This window comes from Rosa chinensis, chromosome 2 (assembly GCF_002994745.2).
Source record: "Rosa chinensis cultivar Old Blush chromosome 2, RchiOBHm-V2, whole genome shotgun sequence".
In the NCBI taxonomy this organism is placed as follows: Eukaryota; Viridiplantae; Streptophyta; class Magnoliopsida; order Rosales; family Rosaceae; genus Rosa; species Rosa chinensis.
In genome coordinates, this window is record NC_037089.1 from 42128356 (window position 1) to 42148716 (window position 20361).

Here is a 20361-nt window from a genome sequence, read left to right on the forward strand (position 1 = left end):
GTTTGTAGGTAAACCTGTGCTCGAAGGATTTGGAATGTGATCACTCCCCGCACAAGAAAAGTCGGGAACTGATGGTTCCCATTCGTGACGAACCACCGATGGAGTTTCGATGGGTGGAGAATGTCCATCGCCTGAACCAATGATCTCAAATCTATCTTGGTGCCCTTTGCACGTGTGCTGGTTGTGACCAATCTGATGACATCGTCCGCAAGTAATTATATTTCTCTTACCTTGACTGTCAGCGTGCCCTTGTCTGTTGCTCGACATTCCCTTCGTTCTTGACATCAACGGGTCCCTCACAATAGTGAGACTGTCTGTAGGGGGAGGAAGGTTGGTATCCGCAACTTCCACAACTTCCTTGTACTCCATCGATTTAGCTTTGAAGGTCTGAAGTTGGATCATTGCATCGTTGAAGCTTTCTAGGGATTTGGAGAAATTTAAACACAGGCTTCTGCAGCTTGAATTGGCAGGGCAGTATACCTTGCACTCTGGGCAGACTTATCATTGGACATTACGGAAATCGCAGGGGCTAACGTTGTTTCCCCAACTAAACGAGTCCATCGCTTCAAAATGAGACAGTCTGGGAAATTTGAAACCAACTCGGATTTCATTACACAGAACAGGTGCATACAAGGAATGCCATCAGACTCAAACATCCTGCACGAGCAGAACCACTCCGGGTTTCTATTGTTGCCTCGATACTCAACGCACCAACGACATTCTACTTTATCATACTGCCCAACATAAAAAAACTTTAGAGTCAGCATTAGGAAACTTGAAACTATGATGAACGACAAACCTCCCCTCAAATTTGATTTGAGACTTAATCATAATAAATATGTCATGTGTGAATATTTTGCACTCCTGCTCCTCCAAGCCCCTCATATGAGTATCAAACAAAGGGGTACTATTTTTTATGTTGAAGTTGTCCCGCATGACGCGATCCCTTAACCGATTCAGTTTCCACCCCAATCGTGGCATAACATCAGACAAATTTGTATACCTGGAGATATGTTTTTTAAACTGACAATTCATACCTCGCATCTCTGTGTGCTACACATACCTCCGAAAAAGTGGCCTCTAAAATAAGCCTCCGCCCAGTGATCCCTCTTATTATAAAGAGAAGCCACCCACGCATTGTTTTCAAGCCCATTATTCAAAATAAGAGACTGCCATCTAGACTCCCAATCGGGTACGGTTAGTGACGCAAACATCAATTGGCCAATACCTTCCATAACTTCTTCATAGTTTAGGTTCTAGCCAATGTTTCTACCAATGTGCCAGGTACAGAGTCTGCGACGGTTTTGGGGCATGACGCGCTGAAGAGCATTTTTCATAGCTTCATCCCCATCTGTAATGACTGATAAGGGCCTTTTTTGTTGCATTGAATCAATGAACTGATTAAATACCCAATCGTAAGTTTCCTCTTTCTCATCACATACAAGTGCAATACCAAACACAACGGTGGCCCGGTGATTGTTGCACCCGACGAACAACACCATAGGCTTACTATACCTGTTGGTCTTGTAAGTACTGTCTACAATCAACACATCCCCGTACACAATGTAGTCCAAAAGTGATTGATGGTCCCGCCAAAACATGTTTGCAAGCCTCCTGTCTTTATCAATTGTGTACTCAAACCAAAATTCTTTCTCGGTCGATCCCTTTGCTTTCATCCTTCCTACAGCCGTTTCTGCATCACCCTCTGCATCATATTTCATATTCTTTAGACGAAGCTTGTTGTAAAGATCCTTCTCAGTGAGTCGCATGTTGTGATATCCACCTGACTGTTGGGCAAGAAATTCATAAGCTCGACTAATAGAGACCTGTGCTTGCAGGAGGGACTCAAGCTGTGCAATGTCGTGTCTCTCAACATTACGGTGGGAGAGAAGGAAATGAACTTCAGGGCGATAGCAAGATCGTGATTGTGCTGCGTCACAAACTTAGAAACATAGAACAAATCTTGGTGATTAGACCACATAACCATGAACTGGGCGGGGGAGTCAGTTCGAGATATCCTCGTTCCACGAAGCAATCTCTTCCTAGACACCTTATTCTTATCACCATTGGGGGCTTCCTTCATTCCACAACCGCCAACCTCTTTGGTCTTCTATACCGACACATGTCGGCCGGCTTTAGAACATACCCACTGCCTTCGATATATTGTTTTCTTGGTTTTGTGTATGTCTTTTTTAGCTTTCCTTGCGCTGAAGTCGGCCACATGGGAGTAATACTTGTAGAACTTCTCTGCTTCATCTATGGTTCGAAACCATAGATGTTTAACGTCCTCATATGTGATATCTTTGAAATTTCTCCCATTCAATTCCACATTTCCAAATTCTACTCCTAAATCCCGAACTACTTTCTTGAACTGATTACATCTATTCATCTGCATTTCTCTTTCCAACGCAGTTGCCGTGTTGGGGGCATGGTTTCTATGACTGGAACCTCTCCAAAACAGTTACTCAAGCTTTCAAACCCGAGGGGTTCATCTTCCTCTTCGTCTGAAAGCACTTAGTTATGATAATTGTAGTCAGTGAAACGAAAGCCTTCTTCTTCACTGCTGTCCATATTATTTGTACCTCAAACTTCAACTTCACTTTTATGGAAGTTAAGGCATACTTCACAGATTACTTGCATCAATAAAGTTGAAGTAATGATAACAAATTTCCATCTATTACTCCCACACATCCACCATAAATATGATGCCAAGAAAATATTAAATATTTCAACATTGTAATAATCCGGGGAATTTAAGTTTTTTTTCCCCATTCGATTTGTATACTAGCTAGACGGTACATCAAGTAATCAACGCAACATAATTATGATTTGTCTTTTACATCATACCTTTATCCACTTGCAGGTTTTATTTTACACAACTTTATTTGCACGACTCTCCCTATTCACATTCATATCTCACGACAAAATACAATTTATGTACACTACCAATATATTGAACGACTTGTTAATTACTTGCAATCAAATAAATCGTTGCGTCACTTTTATAGTTGGTTCAACATATCGAATATAACTTTTTGAACGTGACATCCGATGTTTATATTATCAGTTACTAGGGAATAGACATATCACCCAACTGGGACACACAATCATAGACATAAAACTGATGCTTTTACTATACATGCAACTGGTGGAGCCAACTACAAATGTCCTCCAACGGGACAAAGGTAATGCAGCATACACATTCCTATCAGGAGCTATAGGTAAAGTAGGGTGACATAAAGGCCGAATGGTACAAACATAGCCACTGCTGGTGTCTGTTCATATATATTTTCTAAAATTGAATGCTTCCTACATTAGTTCATTTGTCTACTCAAATATTACACGCCTACATGTACAACAACACTAGACTCCTAGTCTAGCCATAATTAATCTACACATTTATATTTCAACAATTCAGATAACATTTCATTTTCATATCAGTTCCAAAACATGCAACATATCTCACCTACTAATATACGGTCATTTCCCCGACTTTGATGCATGTTGCAGGATAACATTAGCTTCCGCTCGGTTCAATTCAATATGGACCGTCAACAAGCCAGCTACAGTTATAGAGTTTTAGTCCCTCTTATCGGAGGATGATTACCAACAAAATGAAGGCTTCCTATATTAACTGCAAACAACATTCCATGTGGTTCTTGGATAAGGAATAACCACTTAACATATTAACTTTTTCATTCTAATCATGTGATGACATTCTGAATATGATTGCTTACAACATAATGACACTTCCACTTCACAGCAAGGTTGACAGATGAAGGTGAATGTGTAAATCGCCCCACTGTTTTCTCTTACAGTACGTCTACTTAGTCTTGAAAGCGATCCCCTACATAATTACGGAAATGCTTAGTACAGAGACAAAAATATACCAAACAATAATGTCAAACATAAACATGGTTTCGCTCATCTTGCTATACACAATAACGAAATGCAATCTAGGTAGCTATCTACATCTTCTTAAACTCAGGACTACATGTCTATAGTACTTGTGACGACGCTAAAGGCAAGCGCACAATTTAACCCTGAAAATATCGTTAGTAGTATAAGCAAATAGGGATCGTTCTATTCCGGGGATTGAGGGTACACTTGTAATTGTGAAACAAATAAAGAAAAGTATTATTTACAAAAATAAAATAAAGAATAAATATATACAATTGTATAAACAAATAAAGAATTAAAATAATAAAGTATTATTTACAAAAATAAAATAAAGAATAAATATATACAAGTGAACAAAAATAAGGGGGGGTTTAGGATTCTTAAAATTAAAATTAAAATAAATAAAATAAAGAAAACGTAAAAACATATATACAAGGGTGGAACGCAAGGAACAAAGATCAAAACCAATTCCATGTAATCAAATTCGATTCAAACCCTATAATTGTTCTTCCAAGTCATGAGAGAGGAGTTGATCATGTGAAACATTCGAAAGCAAATGATTTCCCATATTTTACTTTTCAATGCTAATTAACCTAAGCGAAAGCACCTAGATTAATCCTATCAAACATGCAATCAAGCCCTAGAAAGCTAGTCAATCATGACATGTTCAATGCATTAGACATAGAGAAAGGCTATCAACTCAAGTGTACAACTTAGTATGAATAAGTTCACCTAATTGCAATCCTCTTCAATTGAATTCGATTTTTGTCCAAAACCTTTACTACTTTGATTCAAGTTTACACAAAACGAAAAGTCGATTTCATGTTCTTAAACCTAGCACCAATTACATGCAAATCCTATAAGTGTCGACCCAAATAAGATAAACATATAAAAGTTTTCTATCAAGCAAATTCAATTGAACAAACTCACATAAGTAACTTAGAATCACAATTATGGAATTCGAAAACTTTATTCAATCATAGAAATTGGGCTTAAACTTTGCCCTAAACATTATTGTTAACTAGAAACAAGTTCATACAAAATCAAACAAGGAAACCAAAAGAGCATTACAAGGACAAAGAATGAATTACACCGTGAGTGGAGATGGAGATGGAGAGCTAGATGGTTGGATCTTGAATCTTGGAAGCAAGCCTTCAAGGTGGATGATGGAGGATATGATCTTCACGGCTCCTTCTTCTTCCTCCTCTCCTTGCTTGAAAATGCAAAACTTTGCAACTAGAGAATGGAGAAGGAAAATGGAAAGGAAATGGAGAGACAAAGAAGATGAGATGGATGAAGGAATTGGTGATTGAGAGTGAGAGGAGAATGTGTTTAAATAGGGAAGAAAAAGAAGAGTGAAATGATGAGATGAAGAAAAATAATGAAAGTGGAGTATGAAAGTGGTTTGTAAAATATGTAAAAGATGAGGTAATGATGAAAGCAAAGCATGAAGGTGAAGAAATGTGGAAGTGATGATGATGTTTTAGAGTAGAAAAAATGTATCCAAGGAAAAAGAAATGCTTTCTTCATATGGGTGGGAAACATGAATATGTGGTGTTGAGCTGTTTTCAGGTCAGTTTCTTCCCCTTTATTCCTTCAATTATTTCTCCATCAAAACTTCAGAATGAGCCTTCGACTTCTTCATAAAAAATGTTCCACTATGAGTGTAGATCATCCTGACAAATTTTCAGAGCTTTATTCCATGTGGTTGGGCCGGAAATGCTGCTGGACCTCTTACAGGTCCAGTTTTCCGGTTTTACTTCTGTAGAAAATTGGGCTGATTGTTTGAAGGCCTTCCACTCATATTTTTCTCTGGAACTCTTCATAAGAAATGATCATTTGGGTGTCTAGAATGGATCTGGAGAGTTTCAGCTCATTTCAAGTTCATTTGGTCAGGTGGCCGCTCCTTCTTCCTTGCTTGGCTCTGATTCTCCTAGCCGGAGTAAGAAAATATTCAAGGTTGACTTTTTAGTGCATTTTCATTCTTCTCCATCATTTCTAGGTAATTATGGACGTAACACTCATTTCTTCTTCATCTACTCCAATGTACCTAAAATTAGAAATTAAGTTAAAAATCGATTCGTTAAGGAATAACTAAGCAAAATGTGAGGAATTAACATTTAAAATATCACATTAAAATGCGCCTATCAAATTCCCCCACACTTAGCTTTTGCTAGTCCCTTAGCAAAACAAAACAAAAAAATCCAAAACAGAACAAAGACTTGACAAAAAGCAAGTAAATGACTCTATTGCTCCTAACTGTTGTCTCAGAGACTCCAAACTCATGGCTTTCACGTTAAACACTTAATCAAAATCACAAAGATAATTCCATGGTTAATAAACCTGTGACATTCATATGACTAAGCAAGATATGGAGAACTTAAGTTATACAGTGAATGATAGCATGTTTCGAACAAGTCCAATCCAAACTCACAGGGCATACTCTCGATTTTTCTCTCAGAAATGGCTATGCTTAAAAGCTTCACACTCAAGTATATGCAAGAGAACAAATTGTAAGGCAACAAACAGCTTGCATATTTCATCAATAAAAGCATTTTGTGAAGAATTTTTAAAGACCTCATGAAATGACTAAGTGCACAAATGGACCTAAACCATAAGCTCGACTGCGCAACTGACTCCACTAACCAAAGGCTGCCCATCTCAAGGATCAAGTAAGGACTTGAAACGGGTTGTAATGGGGCTAAGCTAGGGTTTTTTTGAAATGAAGATTAAGGATACAAAAATCCTAAGGACCTAGCAGAGCATATATGAAACACCTTATGTCATCATTTTTGTAGACCAAATATCATTGTTTTGGGCCAAACCTTCACTCTAACCAACATGGGGATGGACAAAGGCATAATTTTCAACTTTGAGCATTCTACAAATTTGAAAGTCCAAAACCACACTTCAACAATTTCCGAAGAGTTTTCTTTTCAATTTTTCTTCTCTTTTGCCGCTTTTCTTTCTTTCTTTCTTTTTTTTTTCAAGGCAAATTTTTTTTCTTCTCTTGGATTTTCCCCACCCCACACTTGTCTTTCATCGTCACCCCTACATATTATGTCATGCTCTACTAAGTCCTTAAGACAAGGGTAGAGATATCCTGTACTAAGCTCATGGTAGGGTAGTGAGGGTGATGAAACAAAGGTTTTCAACGTAGGCTCAAAGGGGTTCATTCTAAGGAGTCCCACGAGGGGCACAATTGGGGACACATGCTTGTTTGGCTATGGTGGTTACCCTAATGCCTTCTATCCTATCCAGGATCAGTGCATATTATGGCATACAAGTTTTGACAGTCACAACAGCCGAGTTCTAGTACTCTCTAGTCCATTAAAATCTATGGCACATGATCATTGGATTTTCAAAGAAAGATGAGGTTTTGCAAATACAGCCATGAAATTCTGAAATTATCAGTAAGCACTCAAAAAGAAAGTATTTTAGCTCAACAGCTCACTTGGGTCAAATGAATCAGACTTAATCCTAGCATGCTTAATGAACCAAGTTACAATCCTATCTCAAATCTTCATACAAGCATCACAATGTCGATTAACCACAGAATTCAATTAAGTCCTATTTTGATTATGAAAACCTTCAGCCATGAATTCGGAGACATGTTCATCCTAGACGTTAGGAGCATCCTAAAACTCAAACAAACAAAAACACTCTAAAACCAACATTTTTTTTTTTTTTTTAATTTCAACACTTAGGTACGGGAACAGGGAGTCTCGATGTGCAATGGGACTGAAACAGCTACCCTTTTTCAAGACTATGTTTAATCCAATATACCTTAGTGTATCACAACATCAATTAAAAACACAATAAAAACACAATCCAACATCAACTATTTTTCATTTTTTTTTATATATTAACTACTAAAAACACAATAAAGCAATAATCCTTCCCCCATACTTAATTCATGCATTGTCCTCAATGTATAAACAAATATAAATCATGCAAAGCATAAATCAAGCATAGAAGAGAAAGTTTACACAACGAAACCTAAAACAACTTAAAATTCATGAAAATAAAATAGAAGGAAGAGTTCAAGAAAGCAAATCTGCGTTTGATGTCTCCTCCACAGCTACGGTTGAAATGGGTTGCCTCCCATGCAGCGCTTAATGTTTAAAGTCTTTCAGCCTAGACTTGTATCTCCATTTACTCCTTTGGAGGAGCGGTATGCGGGCGAGTGGCAGCCCTCTTGCTGGTTTCAGCTTCCTGAGGAGGGTCCTCATCGTGTGATGCAGTAGCGTCCTTGCGAGGAAACCCAGGAGGATAACTTTGCAAGTTATTGACTTCCTGAGCAAGCTTGTTTATTGCAGTGTGACAGCGGATCAAAGAGCAGTTCATCTCAGAGATGTAATCGATCATGCAATTGACTCTCCAATCTGTCACCATAATACCATCGCGGAGAGAGGAACGCAAATCATCAATCAAATCCGACAAGCTTTCCAGGGTGGCCATAGGCCGAGGAGCACGAGCAGCTGGTGAGGAAGAAGACTCTCCGGGATGCAGTCTGGGAGAGCGACGAGGCAGAGGAGGGGGACTGCGGGTACGCTCACGAATAGGACGATGGTCCCATGGACGAGTAAGCCCAGCTCTAGTGGCCGCTTGACGACCTTCTTCTTCCAAAGAGAGAACACGGCGTTGATTGACGCCCCTGCGAGGGGTAACCTTAGTTCGAGCCATGAGGAAGTAGAATGAATTTGAAAAGGCACACGGTTTTAACAAAGCTTCTCCGGGAAGGAGAAGAGTTATGATAGTTCACGGCCCAAGAAACTCCCCCACGTGTAAATATTCCTTTCTTTTCCTGGATTTATGGCATGCTTTCGGCTATAGCTCCTCGAGATTCGTTTGACTCCCCCACGCGTCCTTCTTTTCCTTGATTCACGGCAATTAAACCTGCTTTCGGCTGTAGCTTGTCTGTCACAGCTCCTCGAGATTCGTTTGGTTCCCCCACGTGTCTTCCACGCGGCAACAGCTTTTCCGTGTTTGCGGGTGACTTTAATCCAACGCGTAGATTTAATCTCAGAGGTCGTCCATCCAACGGTGGAGATCTGCTCACTCGTTCTATAATTAGGTGCATTCTGAGGGAGCGACTATTCACTCCAAAAGAAAATTCTTCCGAGTTCCATCCTTTCTCTCTCAACCCTTCAGCCTTTCTTTCGAAACTCCAATCCTTTCTTCATCAACATGGAACCACGAACTCTGCAACTAATGGAGTTACAAACCCAGCAACAAATGGAATTACAAGCCCAGCAACCAACCGAGGAGGGAGGAAGCATCCAAGCAGCCGGGAGTAGTAACCGGTGGGCTCCCACACCGCCTCAACTAAGAATCCTCAAGGGCCTTTACTATGATAAGGGTTTTAAGTACCCAACTCCAGAGCAGATTCAAGAGATCTGCCTTCATCTGAAACAGTATGGGCAGATCGAGGACAAAAACGTCTTCTTTTGGTTCCAGAACCTCAAGGCTCGTGAGAGGCAGAAGTTGAAGGAATTTCGGAACGTTCCGGTTGGTGGATCTCTCGATCTCAATTTTGGTTCCACTGGTTCTACTAGTAATGACAGATCCACTGACAGATCCATTGATCTAAACTTTGGGTCACGTGTCGGCTATGGTGCTGATGGATCGATCATGGAACAACGAGGAGAATATCACCAGGAGATTGAAACCCTTCCACTATTCCCCATGCATGGTGAGGACATCTTTGGCAACATGAAGACTACTTCCGAGGGAGGTAGCGGTTATGGCGGTGGCTCTCGCATTTCTCTTGAGCTCAGCCTCAACTCCTATGGAGATGCAGACATGGCTTAGTATAGTGTATAAATTTTTTTTTTTTGTTTTTTTTTGTTTTTTTGTTTTTTGTTTGTTTTGTAAATAGCTGAATTTAATAAGACAGAATGAATGCAGTTTTTTTTTTTTTTTTTTTTTTAATATAAAGGACTCAAAAATAAAAGACAAATATATATATAGGACTCAAAATGAAAGACAAAAATATAAATCTCTTCCCCCACACTTAAATATTGCATTATCTTCAATGTAATCAATTAAAAGCATGCAATGAAATAAGTAAGCATAGATAGAAGACATTTACGAAAACAAATCCTAAAATAAAAACAATAGAGAAAAAATGAAAAATAAAAAGAAATAGGGAAAGAGAAAGCAAATCTGATTATATTCTGAATTGGGTTGCCTCCCAAGTAGCGCTTGTATTTTACGTCTTGCAGCCAGACGGTACCTACATTAAATAAAGTTAGTAACTATAATTAACAAAGAAATACAAAATAAAAACAAGTATAACTATTAATTACAAACTACAAGTATAATTAACAAGTATATTGTACATAAGACACAAGTTAAGTACACAAGTGAGTAAAAAACGTGAAAAGTATTTTTACAAGTTTAAAGTGTGAAACAACAAAATAATTTACACGTATAGAGTATTCACAAGTATTTCTTTTATTATAAACATTATTGATATCGAATCAAATTCCAAGCGGTAAATCAAGTGAACGTGCGGCCCAAGTATAGTCGCCTAGACACAAACTCCCTTTCAAATCGTTTGGGCAACCTTACTGAAATGGCCAGGTGGGGGAGGACGAACACGAGAGGAAAAATCCATTTTGGCATGAGCTACTCCCACATAGTGGTTTAGGCCCATTTGCAAGCACTTCTGGATTCAAAAACCCGTCATGAACGTTGTCCCCTTCCTAGACACCATTTCACATAGGCTTTCTTACTAAGATGAAAAAGTTCATAAGTGTGAAGACAGTTCAACAAGTGTTAATAAAGGCCGCCCTCAACCTTAAGGGACCTGAGCTAAGTACCAATAAGGGGTTTAGGCCAATATTAACAAAAGAGACTTCACCTATTCCTCTCAATTTACAACCTACAATTAAAATTCGTGTTCAATAATATAAATAACATCCTAGTTAATTTAAACTAAGTTTCAAACAATTTTTAAACAAAAAATATATACAATAAATGACACAATTTAGCAAGTGATTTTTCAATCCCCGGCAACGGCGCCAAAAATTGACGCGCTTTTGGCAAGCGCACAATTTAACCCTGAAAATATCGTTAGTAGTATAAGCAAATAGGGATCGTTCTATTCCGGGGATTGAGGGTACACTTGTAATTGTGAAACAAATAAAGAAAAGTATTATTTACAAAAATAAAATAAAGAATAAATATATACAATTGTATAAACAAATAAAGAATTAAAATAATAAAGTATTATTTACAAAAATAAAATAAAGAATAAATATATACAAGTGAACAAAAATAAGGGGGGTTTAGGATTCTTAAAATTAAAATTAAAATAAATAAAATAAAGAAAACGTAAAAACATATATACAAGGGTGGAACGCAAGGAACAAAGATCAAAACCAATTCCATGTAATCAAATTCGATTCAAACCCTATAATTGTTCTTCCAAGTCATGAGAGAGGAGTTGATCATGTGAAACATTCGAAAGCAAATGATTTCCCATATTTTACTTTTCAATGCTAATTAACCTAAGCGAAAGCACCTAGATTAATCCTATCAAACATGCAATCAAGCCCTAGAAAGCTAGTCAATCATGACATGTTCAATGCATTAGACATAGAGAAAGGCTATCAACTCAAGTGTACAACTTAGTATGAATAAGTTCACCTAATTGCAATCCTCTTCAATTGAATTCGATTTTTGTCCAAAACCTTTACTACTTTGATTCAAGTTTACACAAAACGAAAAGTCGATTTCATGTTCTTAAACCTAGCACCAATTACATGCAAATCCTATAAGTGTCGACCCAAATAAGATAAACATATAAAAGTTTTCTATCAAGCAAATTCAATTGAACAAACTCACATAAGTAACTTAGAATCACAATTATGGAATTCGAAAACTTTATTCAATCATAGAAATTGGGCTTAAACTTTGCCCTAAACATTATTGTTAACTAGAAACAAGTTCATACAAAATCAAACAAGGAAACCAAAAGAGCATTACAAGGACAAAGAATGAATTACACCGTGAGTGGAGATGGAGATGGAGAGCTAGATGGTTGGATCTTGAATCTTGGAAGCAAGCCTTCAAGGTGGATGATGGAGGATATGATCTTCACGGCTCCTTCTTCTTCTTCCTCTCCTTGCTTGAAAATGCAAAACTTTGCAACTAGAGAATGGAGAAGGAAAATGGAAAGGAAATGGAGAGACAAAGAAGATGAGATGGATGAAGGAATTGGTGATTGAGAGTGAGAGGAGAATGTGTTTAAATAGGGAAGAAAAAGAAGAGTGAAATGATGAGATGAAGAAAATAATGAAAGTGGAGTATGAAAGTGGTTTGTAAAATATGTAAAAGATGAGGTAATGATGAAAGCAAAGCATGAAGGTGAAGAAATGTGGAAGTGATGATGATGTTTTAGAGTAGAAAAAATGTATCCAAGGAAAAAGAAATGCTTTCTTCATATGGGTGGGAAACATGAATATGTGGTGTTGAGCTGTTTTCAGGTCAGTTTCTTCCCCTTTATTCCTTCAATTATTTCTCCATCAAAACTTCAGAATGAGCCTTCGACTTCTTCATAAAAATGTTCCACTATGAGTGTAGATCATCCTGACAAATTTTCAGAGCTTTATTCCATGTGGTTGGGCCGGAAATGCTGCTGGACCTCTTACAGGTCCAGTTTTCCGGTTTTACTTCTGTAGAAAATTGGGCTGATTGTTTGAAGGCCTTCCACTCATATTTTTCTCTGGAACTCTTCATAAGAAATGATCATTTGGGTGTCTAGAATGGATCTGGAGAGTTTCAGCTCATTTCAAGTTCATTTGGTCAGGTGGCCGCTCCTTCTTCCTTGCTTGGCTCTGATTCTCCTAGCCGGAGTAAGAAAATATTCAAGGTTGACTTTTTAGTGCATTTTCATTCTTCTCCATCATTTCTAGGTAATTATGGACGTAACACTCATTTCTTCTTCATCTACTCCAATGTACCTAAAATTAGAAATTAAGTTAAAAATCGATTCGTTAAGGAATAACTAAGCAAAATGTGAGGAATTAACATTTAAAATATCACATTAAAATGCGCCTATCAACTTGCTGCATCATTATATGAAAGTAACCATAATTTCGGCCTCATCAATTATTTTCGCTATTCACCTTCTCAACAAACTTTGTATCATCCATCTTCATATCCACGATACCCATTCTCATCATTTTGGTAAATGTCCACAGACCCTATTTTAGCAACAAGTTAACTATACCTGTAACTGTAATTACTCCAACCAATACGGATTTATATTACTTTACCCCCACTGTTTCACTGTACACATGTATAAGTGGATTATCATTGTCCCCCCGTTATTACAATTAAAACACTCAGCTGTTTTATATGACACTAAGATCCATACCGATTACACGCAATATTAAATTTTCTAAACCTGCCTGAATGAATCTAACACGTTTGTTTCACTTGAGGATGCTTTCAAATGCCTATTTCCTTTATTGGTGCTGTGGGTTGGAACCAACCATCTACTACTAATAGCATGGAAATTTAATCACCGGAGCAACAATATGGTGTTTTCCAAGCACGAACAAATACCGGTTACAAATTCAATAATTAACTTTTATAATCAAACATTTAACTAGTTATGCCTCGTGCCCACCACAAGAAACCACCCAAACCAACAATTCCCACAATAAATAAATGGTAAGAACCGGATGTCAGCCAACCACTAATTTCATTACTGTCAGAATAGCACAAGGGGAGTGTATTCAACACAAAAACAAAACCCAAATGGAAAGATAGACACTACCAGATGGTTGAGTTCAGTTCAGATTGCAGGAACGATTGTTAGCAGGAGTGCTTCGAACTTGTGAACTTGTTTAATATTTTCTACAACAAGGCCCAGTATTAGTAAGCCTAGGAGATACAGTCCCCTTCCCGAATCGGACTTCTGTAATTCGGGGGTTTAGATCAATGTATTAACTCCATCAAATCCTGGATTACATGGGCGGAAACACAAAACTTTCGATCGACTTCCCTCTATTGCTACAAAGATTTCAGTTTACTTGCTCAGATATCGTATTCCTGTTCGCAATCCCAATATTCCGACATTTGAAATCAATACAACCAAATCAAACTACATATTTGATTGATGAACATATACAAACATCCAAAAAGTAAAAGATTTTAAAGAATATGGGGAGGAACCCGTACCGTTGATGTTGCTCTGTCCTACTGAGGTGAGGCTTTCCGGTTCCAACTAATCATTGTAGGCATTACCTTACCGGTACAGCTGCCAAACCATATCTCTTCTCTTCTGCAACCAAAATCAAACTGAATCACAACAATCATTATCCATCTACATAACAACGATGAGCCACCGGGATTAGGCGGTATTTAGCCTCATTCATGATTGAATCATGAAGGGATAGCTTTGCTCTCTCTTCTTTTCCTTAGCTCTAAGGGGAAGAGATATCCACAAGGCCAGATCTTTGTGAGCCAGATCACCTCAATGGAGCTGTGTATGGAGATATTTTCACAGCGAAAATACCATTAGCCCCCGCTTGTTTCACCACGACGGCACAAAAATTACAGTTAACGTCTCATTAACAGTCAACAAAAAGTAATCAGTTTGTGAGGATGTTAACTGCCCACGTCACTGGGGCCCCCTTGGTCTACATTTCGGTTGGTTCATTGAGGCCCACTCCTGTTTTTCATTGTTTGTTTGAGCTCATCATACCTAATAATGAAATTATTATAGCATTTTTGGGGCTTAGTCTTTAATTCATTATATTATTAGAAATATATGATCATTTAGTAAGTCTGTAGATTCAAATTTGAGAAACAATATTGAGATGCTTGTACAAATGCAGAATTCTAAGTTGAAGGTAATGTGTATTGTATCTCATGGCCAGAAAAGAAGATGGAGCAATTGACAGTCATAAAATCTCTCTAAATAAAGAAGGAACAAAGGCGTTTAAAAAAAAAGGAAGAAGAAGAAGGAACAAAGGAAGAAAACGGAAAGTTCCAAAAACATCACTAAGGAAAAAGCTGCAATGAAGAGTCATATACATTATTACATTAAGCTTGATAAAGACTAATATGACATTAAGTGCAAATGTTGTTTGTTCGAGTCTAGTTGTAAATAGTGTAATAATTCAAAGAGAGTTGCCTAAAGTTTCAAGTAAACTAGGTAATAAAGAGAGTTGCCTAAAGTTTCAAGTAAACTAGGTAATAAAAAGGCCCGCACGATGTTGCGGGTCTTTTAGTTGCAATAATAATTGGTATATTGTAGCCAAAAAAAAAAAGAATGAGAAACAAAGAAGAATAGCAAAAACTTTTATGTATATTGATCAGTAATGTACAAAATGTCTGCTATCTTGGTTGATTGTTTCTCAGGGACTATTAGCATTACAAAAAACACAGAGAATGGTCCTGACTCCTGACAACCAGTGCTTATATGTACATAGCATGACATTGTTTTTCAAGGACAGTTAGCATTACAAAAACCCATAGATATTGGTCCTTATCACAAAACAAAAAGTTGCATTGCAAAGCAGAAGTGATTAGGTAAGGTATTTGGTGTCAGATTGAACCAATGTATTTGTGCTGGTCTGATCTAATGGTTCAAAGTTGTCACTGAAATGTATTTGTGCTGGTCTGATCTTTTATATATATCAAGTCTTCGCATGAGATTCCAAAGATTTCTTCTGCTTCTTTGCCCATTAAGACTGCATGTGCTTGACCAGTCTCATCTTCAATGAGAACAGTGACTGAAGCTGCATAAAGATATGAATCAAATTCAGAGATGTGGGGAAGTAATTGCAGGAACTAAGTAGAAATGATACTGACATGAAGCAAAACTGAAGAATAGGAATATTTCAAAGCTAAGAAAATCTGAATCTCAGGACCATTCTCGAAGCGATATAGGTTTTAGACCAAAGAACATTGAAAAGAACATTATAGTAAATGGTCAGCAGCATATAAAACAGAACTGAACCGTGGATTGTGCATTGACTATATTGCAGCCCACAAATTGAACCAATACATCACCAATGTTTTGCATAAATTTCCAGAAGATAGTAAATGTATTTTCCCCCAAAGCGAAATAGGCTTTAGACCAAACAACGTACCAAGGAACATTATAGTAAATGATTAGCAGCATAAAAAACACAACTGAAACGTGGATTACAGATTAAGTATATTGAACGCTACAAATTGAACCAATACATCACTAAGGTTTTGCATAAATTATCAGATGATACCATGTCAAATTAGTTTGATTTTCGTGTTTTAGCCCAATTAATTGAATCCCCTTCATGGCTAATTAAATTACTGAAATACGTTTTTATAACCCATTCTTACAATGTGCAACCCATTCTTACAATGTGCCATGAAGAAATTCAGATCCTGAAAAAGTAAACAGAAAAGCACACGATTTTGATGCCTAATGGAAGATTTTGATCAGTAATAATGAGATTAGAACCAAATTGGCACTATTTCTTGAGACGGGTAAAGTTAAGAAATACCATTCTTCCAATACCAGCCACCAAATCATTTGCAGATGATTTTCTAAATTTCAAACAGTAATGGGTAATACAGAAAAAGCTTGATGGAATCTGAAAGTTACCTGGATTTTAAGATGCATGGAAAAAGGGATAGGTAATTGCTCTACCACACTCGACTCATGCAAAATAGGGCAGCAACTGTGCTTGAACAGGATCAGTCTAGCAGTGTTCACAGCAAAACTGAAAACAACCAAAAAAAGATCAGCGTACTAGCAAATTTCCATCCAGAAAATACCAACTAACCAGTATAGTGTTTGAGTGTTCATATTTCATAGACCGGAAAGTCTACATTGTTGAATCCAATCGCACCCAGTTAGTGAAATTAAAATCTCAAGTTAATCTATAGACAATGGAAACGGATTTCATCAAACTCATTCATATCACACACAAACCCAATTCAGAACAGGATATATCGTTAAAGTTCATTATAGTACAATTACTTCAGACATGAAATCAACATTATAGATTAGATTACATGTTTTTTTATTGTATTTTGAGGCAAACAATATCCTACCAACGAACAACCAAATTCGGAATCAACCATCATCGCTTCAAATTTGCAATTATTTAAAGTCCATGCAATCAAAATTCTAGATTAACCTAAAGACTAAAACTACTATGCTTTCAACAAATGAAAAAATTCAGTATCATCCACCAATTTTTCAAGTTTGAACTGATTTGAAATCCAAATCACGACCTCTCTATGAAACGAATATAATCTTAAAAGTTCCAGCTAAGAACATCAAAATTCAAATATGAACAAAATCATTACCAGTATTATCCCTAATCGACTTAAAATACAAAATCAATAGTGGAAAAGAGCAAGAACTCAATTGAGAAGAGCCAAACTAGATGGAACATTAGTCGTAGGTATGCAGGAAATTAAACAAAGATCCACTCTGTAATGACCAATAGTGTGATCATACAATCAATCATCCCAAAAAGCATGCAGACACAGGAAACCCAAAAACTCAAAGGATTCAATGATCCCCAAAGCATGCAAACACAGGAAACCCAAAACAGCTCTTCCAATTATGGGAAACAAATGAAATTGAATTACTAACCTTATCAATCAGCAAAGAATTTCAAGCTCCTTTATTTTTTATCTCGAGGACAGAGATTTGGGGAGAATTAACTTGGTTGGTCCGGTAAGATACGATTAATGGTTTTGAAAAAGATTTTGGGATGATACAATTCTGGGAGAGCAAAGAAGGGTGTGCAGATGATGATAGTCTGGAAGACTCGAGTAGACAACGTCGGTGTCGTCCTTATCACAGAATAAGGACGAAAACGTAATTTCCACCAACCAGCTCGGCTGGAGCCGATACCAAAACTGCTTCGTAACAGTAACCGGAAAGACAAATGAAGGAAAAAGTTGAAGAGAAAGTAAAGTTTCATAAAAGTTTATTATGAATACCCCAAATCTAAAGAAGTGAGGTTTCATCATAATAAATTTTAGAAGCGTTTTACAACATTACAAGTTTTTTCATAGGTGAGGAACAATACAACAAATCTGGGCATCAGTGACCATTGTATTGGTCACTGAAACTAGTGATCAGCCAGTGAATCTAATCACTAAACTGGTTAGTGACCAAATTTTGGGGGTCACTATAGGTATGGGCAAACCTAGCATGTGCCAAGCGTCAGCTGCAGCCCCTACGACAAAACTATTTCTACTCTATTATATACAAATGTTCTATATAATGTTATGCATTTTTGGTCCAATTCTTAAACTTTCGCCCCCATAGGAACAAATAGATAATTACAGCATATAGTTTTGTACACAACATATTAAATATTTCTTCTCGAAGTTTTGCAATTTTCAGTAGTGATGTAATTGGCTAGCTGCTATAGCTAGTAAAAAAGAAAGATAAACAAACAAAACAAGGCACAATGTTGAAATAACAAACATTCTCACACTAATTGCAAACAAAAACTTGGTTAAACATTATAAGAGGCAGATTTAGTTTTGTCAACTCACATTGTGTGTTTTTAATCTAAACGATCAATATTTCTCTTATCATAAATCTATTTAGAACTTCAGACGCTTCTGATCATTCAATAAGAGCCTTGGGTACATTTAGACTGCTATTCTGGTGATGGTGTAGGAGTTCCCACGGAGTGACCCGGAAAATGAGACTGTTGCAAATCTGATATCATAACAGAAGTATCAGCTGATCTTATAGCAAATCTATCTCATTCACGTTCTGGTGATGGGGTTGGAGTTCCTATACAAGAGGAATTCTCCAAAGCAAAGGGACTGGGAAATCTAGTTTGTTCCAGCCTTTTATAAATTTCCAATTCCGCACCTGACAAAAACCGATCAAGCCTCTCTTTCAAGACAGGAGAAAGTGCATCACAAGATGTTAACACATCAAAAGAGCGAATCACTCCTTTCTTGACAAGTACACGAAGAGATGAAGACACGCCTCTAATAATTATATCTTTATGTTCCACATCATAACTGTCCACAAGAAGGAACAAAAACTCAAGAAGTGTGTGAGTCACATCAATGTATCTGGGTATAGAGTACACTATCAGTAGCATTGCAGGCTCAATATTCATTATAGTATCTACTCTTTCATCAAAGAATAGCCAATCATAAAGTAGAGCTAGTTTCACATTGGCTTGGACATAATTCTTTGTGCAATATTTCAATAGCCAACCTACAACAGCCCATCTTGGAATGATATCTGATTGTATGATTTCATTTGGTGGGTGGTGCGCACAACATATAAAACGGACAATGTCAACTATCAAAGTCTCTCTGTTTGGTGCACATAGAAACTTCTTAGCAAACCATGCCTGGTAACGCTTTTGACTCCCTAACTTCACGCAATTAAGTAAAACCGCAACTGTGTCTCCATTTCTGGTGAAATCCCAAGTAAAATATATTCACTTGAAGTCCTTGTGTTATAGAGCTGCGAAATAACAGAAAAACCAGGAGTCTTAAACTTGCCTTGATTCAATACCAAATCTTTCCACGTAGCTCTAAAGTTTGGTATATGAACCACGTCTTGTAGAAGCCGAACAAGATCCCTCCCAATCTTTAAACAGACAGAAAACTGCTCCCTTAACACTTTAATGTAGAAATCAATTTCCAATTGCTTTAACGCTTCCAACTTTGCATTACTTAGCAATCTATAGTGATCAGCTACTAGCCGAAGATATGTATACAATCCACTGGTCAAAATCATTGGTTCTACTTCCAAGAGAGAATCCCATTTGGTCAAAAAAATGCTCACGATCTCAAAACACAACCACAAATTTCCATCACTAAAATCCCCACCAACAATTTGCCTCAGAAAACAAACCAACAAACCATGGATGCCTACAGCCTGAACATCAATCATCTCCTTAGTAACCCAAATCAACTGGCACTTCACTGGGTCAACAAGTTTCGTGTACAATTCATTCACAACCTTAGCAATCAAACTAGCAAACAAGCCATACCCATCAGTGACAATGGCATGTAAATGCTTAATATGTGTTTTGGCAAAATGGGTTTCGCATAGAACTCCATACAAAATAGCCTTGTTGAGCAACAAGTATTCCTGTGGGGTTGGGATTGTTATTGCCAATGGGGGTCTTAGTTTTGGTTCAAGGAGCTCAAAGGCCTCCTTCAGAGAGCAGCCCACGGGGTTTTCAACTTCATAGGAAGCAATCCGAATCAGGTTCAAAGCCATTTAAGGTTCATAGGATACAGGCACAGCTAGAATGAAATTTGATTGTGAAGTTTGAAGCTCACAGAGAGTGAGACTGGGAGGGTACATAATTTTAAGATATCATATTTTAATGAAGACATAGAAATAGGTCAGAGAAGCACCTTTCAGTGGAGTCTCTGAGTATTTTCAAAACCACAATTTGGGCACTGGCTAGAAGTTTCTAGGGCCGAACATTGCTGGTAATA

The 20361-nt window shown here is 37.4% G+C and overlaps 1 long non-coding RNA gene and 1 pseudogene across 1 annotated transcript; both read right to left on the reverse strand.

Annotated features, from left to right (window-relative positions):
• Positions 1 to 15211: 15211 nt before the first annotated feature.
• LOC112185216 lies at positions 15212 to 17692 on the reverse strand. The gene is made up of 3 exons (XR_002930177.2): positions 17516 to 17692; positions 16514 to 16631; positions 15212 to 15662 (listed from the first exon to the last, which is right to left on the reverse strand). It is a non-coding gene; the product is annotated as an uncharacterized LOC112185216 (long non-coding RNA).
• Positions 17693 to 18647: 955 nt separating this feature from the next.
• LOC112190516 lies at positions 18648 to 20151 on the reverse strand (annotated as a pseudogene).
• Between the last annotated feature and the right edge of the window lie 210 nt (positions 20152 to 20361).